Source organism: Myotis davidii, unplaced genomic scaffold, assembly GCF_000327345.1.
Source record: "Myotis davidii unplaced genomic scaffold, ASM32734v1 scaffold914, whole genome shotgun sequence".
Taxonomy (NCBI): domain Eukaryota; kingdom Metazoa; phylum Chordata; class Mammalia; order Chiroptera; family Vespertilionidae; genus Myotis; species Myotis davidii.
This window is the reverse complement of record NW_006285484.1, coordinates 119,931-125,509: the sequence shown is the minus strand read 5'-3', so window position 1 is coordinate 125,509 and position 5,579 is coordinate 119,931. Positions and strand designations below refer to the sequence as shown.

At 40.9% G+C, this 5,579-nt stretch overlaps 1 pseudogene; it reads right to left on the bottom strand.

Annotated features, from left to right (window-relative positions):
• Positions 1 to 4,647: 4,647 nt before the first annotated feature.
• LOC102758149 lies at positions 4,648 to 5,556 on the bottom strand (annotated as a pseudogene).
• Between the last annotated feature and the right edge of the window lie 23 nt (positions 5,557 to 5,579).

Here is a 5,579-nt window from a genome sequence, read left to right as displayed (position 1 = left end):
GTATATATCATTTGCAATGCATGAGAAATGGTTAACATCTTTAGTTATAAACAATCTCTTAAAATCCAGTGACACTATAATGATGCAAGGAAGCTGGAAAAATGAAATGAAAAAGTACAAGTGATGATTAAGCAGTGAGCATATGTGATTTTGCTGAGCAGTGATGGAGAATAACTTCTCTGCAGTGTCAGTGAGCAGAATAAAGACAATGACACCTAATACTCTACAGCTTTGAACAGTGTTGTGCCGTTTGAAGTCTCAAACAGGGGGAGGCAGAATAAAGAGAAGGACCTAGAATGAGGGGAAAGCTAACTTTTACAGATAAAACTTTTTAAAGCTAGACCCAGGTGTCTGGATTTGCTGTCATAGACAATAGGGAGCCAAAGGTTTCTTAGGAAGGAAGACTTTGATAGAGGCAATTTGAAAAAGTTTAGCCTGACCAGTGTGCATGATAGATTAGAAAGGAGAGTGATTGGATGGGGTCACAAGAAAAATTGCAAATGAAATGCAATTTCCATTATGACCAATAAGTTCCTTTTTCAGAGGGGCATCAAAAGCCTTTTTTGAATAGCAAGCACTGTAGTAGGAGATAAAAGACACAGTGTCTCCCTCAAATTGCTCTCAGTAGATTTGGAGAAAATGATAGTACAGATTATAGGTATTATGACAGAGTGGAAGCCCAGGGTAGTATGGAAGTGCATGACAAAGAAACTTAGTCCAAAAAAATAAATGAAAAAAAAAAAAGAAAGAAAACACAAAACAAAAAGAAAAGAATAAAAAAAGAAACCTAGTCCAATCTTATGAGTCAGAGGCAATTTCTCCTTTCTGAGTTAAGGTTCCTAACCTAATTCCTATTTTAAAATATGAAAGGAATTAGTTAAGAGATGAGCAGTGCCTCTCTAAACAGAAGTTGCAACATCACAAAGCCCTAGAGGCCTGAGAGCGTGGAGCTTCTTTAAGGGGATGGGAGGATGTTAGATAAGAGTAGGGGTTGGGAGGCTAAATGAAAATATGGGAAGAAGACCTAGAGGACCCAAGATGACGCCGGTGGGATTATATCACAGAAGGACTTGTATACTATGCTAAGAGTTTGGATTTATCCTGAAGTCAATGGAAGAATTAAACAGGGGGTTTCAAATTAGGTAACTCAGCAGGTAGTCTATAAAGAATGGGTTGAGCCCAGCTAGCATGGTTCTGTGGTTGAGAGTCAACCTATGAACCAGGAGGTGATGGTTTGATTCCCAGTCAGGGTACAGTGTGGAGTGTGCAGGAGGCAGCCGATCGATGATTCTCTCATCATTGATGTTTCTATCTCCCTTTCCCTTCCTCTCTGAAATCAATAAAAATGTCTTAAAAAAAAAAGAATGGGCAAGACGGAGTTCAATATAGAGAAGGAGTTGTATAGCATCGACAAAAGATAATGAGAGCCCAAACCAAGGTTGAGTCGGTGGTGGTAGAGATAAGGACATAGATTGGGTTAGGGTTAAAGAGAATCAGTGGGACCACTAAGATGAATGAACACTGGAGAGATAAATACCTTAACTTCAAGGTCTAATTTGGCAAAACACTGATCATCCCTCAGAGAGATTAAAAATCCAAGGAGTGTGCATCTAACAGAGGAAACTGCCTTTATACCGTATTTGCCGGCGTATAAGACGATTTTTTGGCCCTGAAAAATATGCCTCCAAGTGGGGGGTCGTCTTATACGCCAGGTACACTTCAGATAGACTGCCCATAGTGCTTGCCCCGTGCCATAGTGGCCTCCCGATGCCCGCCCACTTCATTCCACATACCGTTCAGGCATCAGCAGCGCTGCTGGGTGTATGCTCGGCTGTTATGCGATTTTGCTGTTATGCGATTTTACCACACTCGCAAAATCGCACACAGCCGACCATACACCCAGTATGATAGCGCAAAATCGCGAATCGCGATACCATACTGGGTGTATGGTTGGCTGTGTGCGATTTTGCGAGTGTGGTAAATTCGGGTTACCGTATATTTCTTTACATATGCATTGAAGATTCGCGATTTTGCGCTATCATGGTGCCTGTTAGAATGTTGAAGAGCTCGCACTTGCGCACTAGTGAGGTCCCAGGGAGATGCTGATGCAAGGGTGGACCAGACTGCTATAGTGACAGGGCGGGCAAACAGGGAGCAGGGACCAATCAAATCAGGCTTTGTATACAGCCAACCTATTTGTTATCTTACTTCTATCATTGACAGTCCCTCTAGGTTGTGGGCTGCTTGCCTGTGTTCCTGAGAAGCATCTACGGTACCAGTCTATAGAGTGTGTTTTCTTTAGTGAATTACCGGTATGTTTACCGGTAATAAACTTGCACTGTTTTATGTATATGTTTGATTACATACAGCCTTGTGACAGTTTTCCTGCATGTCATAAGCATTTGAATATAAATTAAAATGTTAAAATCAAATCTGATATTGTTTTACCTTTTATTTGGTGTGTGGAAGGTGTGCGGAAGAGGGGGTAGTCTTATACGGCGAGTATATAACAAACTCTGTATTTTGAGTGGAAATGTTAGGGGGTCGTCTTACACACCGGCAAATACGGTAGGTTTTAAAAACAGAACAGTTTTGACATCATGTGTTCAAATACATGGGTTCCAAAAATATATGCAGACAGCTTTTACCTATTATCTGTAGAAGTTCAATTTGTTCTTGTTGAGTTAGTGCCTTATTAGACCAATTTGTTACAGAATTTTACTAGGACATTTTGAGGCTGGCCCTGTCCCTGCCCTATAAAAATGAGTATCAGAAACTGCCTTACAAGGAACAACAGAAACAAAAAGGCATCCTAAAATGGTGGGTGGTGGGAAGATAATGAGAAGGTTGTGTTGAATGTAGACATGTGATCTTCCAAGAAGAGCTACCCTTCTCTTGCCCAGTGCTTACCTCTCCCATCAAGTTCTCAACCAGCTTAACTTCTCAACCCTAGAGTTCTTCCTTCCCTCTCTACTTAATTAGAAGGGAGGTAGAAAAGTCCAGAAACTATTTCCTATTCAAGGAAACAAACATCCCAAATGTGTGTTTGTTTTCTTGGTAATTGTGATGAATGGAACAGATAAAAAGTGTTGACTGTAAACAAAAAGCCAGCTTTTATTCAGGAACAACAGAGTATTGCAATCTGCAACACAGTGATGGGGCAGGGGACGGGAGGGGGCAGCATGCAAGTCTGGAGAAGCAAGGGAGAGGAAGCTCTTTTATGGACGGAAAAAAGAAACTGAGATGGCAGTTACATACAGATTCCCCCGTTGGGCTTTTCATGACCTAGGGTGTGAGAGCTCCCCCGTCTGGCCTCCCTGCTTCACTTTAAATGATTTTGTTTATTAATTTTTACAAAGGGAAAATTTCCTTTGCTTAGCAACCCTTCCCTAGATCGAAGCAATCAATAATTTATGTAAGAGGTCATGGGAAATATGCTTAAATTACTAAGGAAAATATATTTAAAGAAACAAATTATTCTCTAAGAACATCAGAACTACTTGGGTTTTTTAAATAAAAATTTTATTTTGTTTTTAAAGTAAATAAATAAATTTATTGAACTACCTTTCATAACATTGGTGATGCCTTCTAGAAGTCACATCTTCTTACATTTAGAAAAGAAAAAAAATTTTTCAATAAAATTTAAAAGTAGTAACTCTTACATCTATCTCCTCTTAACTCCACGGCACCAAAAAACCCACTTATTACATGCCAGTGAGCTGTTACAGTTGGCTTTCAGTCCTGTTTTCATTTCTCCCTAATCCAAGCCAACTTATACTCTGCTGCCACTCATCTTGTCACAACTCTTGTCAGGTTACCCATGAATGATTCAAGCTCCTCAAGCTGAAATGCCCAAATGTCTGCCATGCAGCAACCACTTACTTCTCCAACCTTTTGCCACTCCACTCTAGAGTGTGTAGCTGCTGTTTACTTCATTTCCTTACTAGGTTGTCAGCCTTTCGCATCAGGGAAGGAGTCTTATTAGTTTATTTTTCTGAAGTAAAAATTTTAATTGATTGATATGCTGATATCAAAATAGTTCTTATAGTTTATTATTTTTAAAAAAAAATATGTTTTTATTGATTTCAGAGGGGGAGGGCGAGAGAGCGAGAGATAGAAACATCAATGATGAGAGAGAATCACTGATGGGCTGTTTCCTGCATGCCTCACACTGGGGACCAAGCCTGCAACCCAATCATGTGCCCTTGACCAGAATCGAACCCAGAACCCTTCAGTCTGCAGGCTGATACTCTATCCACTGAGCCAAACCAGCTAAGGCTCTTATAATTCTTTTAAAAAGTAGACTATCTTTTAATTTCTATTAACCAGGCATCTTAGTCCCTCTGAGTTCTCTATGTGTTTGAAAGTAATTTAACTACAGGTCATTCAATAAGTTATTCTGTGAGATTTGTGGCACATTTTTAAGGTTAAAATTGACCAAATGATAGAGAGAGAGAGAGAGAGAGAGAGAGAGGAAGAAAGAGAGAGAGAGGGAGTTTTGTGTGTGTGTGTGTTGGCTGTTGTAATTTTTTTATTTAACAACCTAAGGGAAAAGAGGTCAGTGCCCCTGACTAGTCGGGTACTGCATGTTTTAAAAATTCTTGCAACAAACAGGTTGAATCGCTCATTATTCTTGCAACAAACAGGTTGAAAATCGCTCATTTAAGCCATTGATTTGGGTGCCACTGATACTGGGAAATTTCCTACAACAAAAGGATTCAGAGCTTGATTAAGCCAAAGGTCTACTTTTTCTGGACAGCTTGGCCAATTCTTTCCTGATGTGCTGTATTGAAACCTCATCTCTTTTGAGCTCTGTTTGCTTCAGTGCTTCCTGGTAGATCTCTTTTGCTTGTGCATATCATTCTCTGTGCATCAGAACTGCAGCCAGGTTACTCAGCACCATGTGCAGCTCAGGATGTCCTACTTGTCTTGCCAGATCTGACGCCCTCTGCACGTACACACAGGCCTCATCAAAGTGGCCTTGTGCATCCAGGGTGGTAGCCAGGTCACTCATTAGCACAGTGGTCTGTGGGTGTCTTTCTCCTAGTATTTCTCCAGAAATATGAAAAGCTTTTCCATACATCCTTTGTGCCTGCGATGATGCTTGGAGAACAGAAGGTAGCGAGCATAAGCATCTAAGCACATGCCGAGGAGGAGGTGGGTGTTGGCTCTCTTCCACTGACAAAATGTCTTCACTAATTCCTTTTCTCTTTCATTTTTTTTCCTCTAGAGTTGAGATGCAGAATTCATAGCCAGCAAGAGCAAATTCCTGTCGATTCTGAGCAGCATAGATACTGGCGAACTTTAGGGAGATTCAATTATTGCATTGTCTTCCTGTTGCATGCCCCCTCCAAGCAAGTAACTTGAGGTTGCTTTAAAAAGTTTTTCTGCATTTTCAAGCTGATCCCGTGTAAATGCTCAGTTAGCCATCAAATCATAAGTGTAAGCCATGGCCTTCTTGTTATCACTCTGAATGGCCAGACGAAGTGCCTCGTGCAAAATTAGCTCAGCCTCTTCTGGCTCATCCTTCATGATGCTCTACTTGGCTCGCTTCAGCAGCCGCGGCCGCGGGCCTGGAG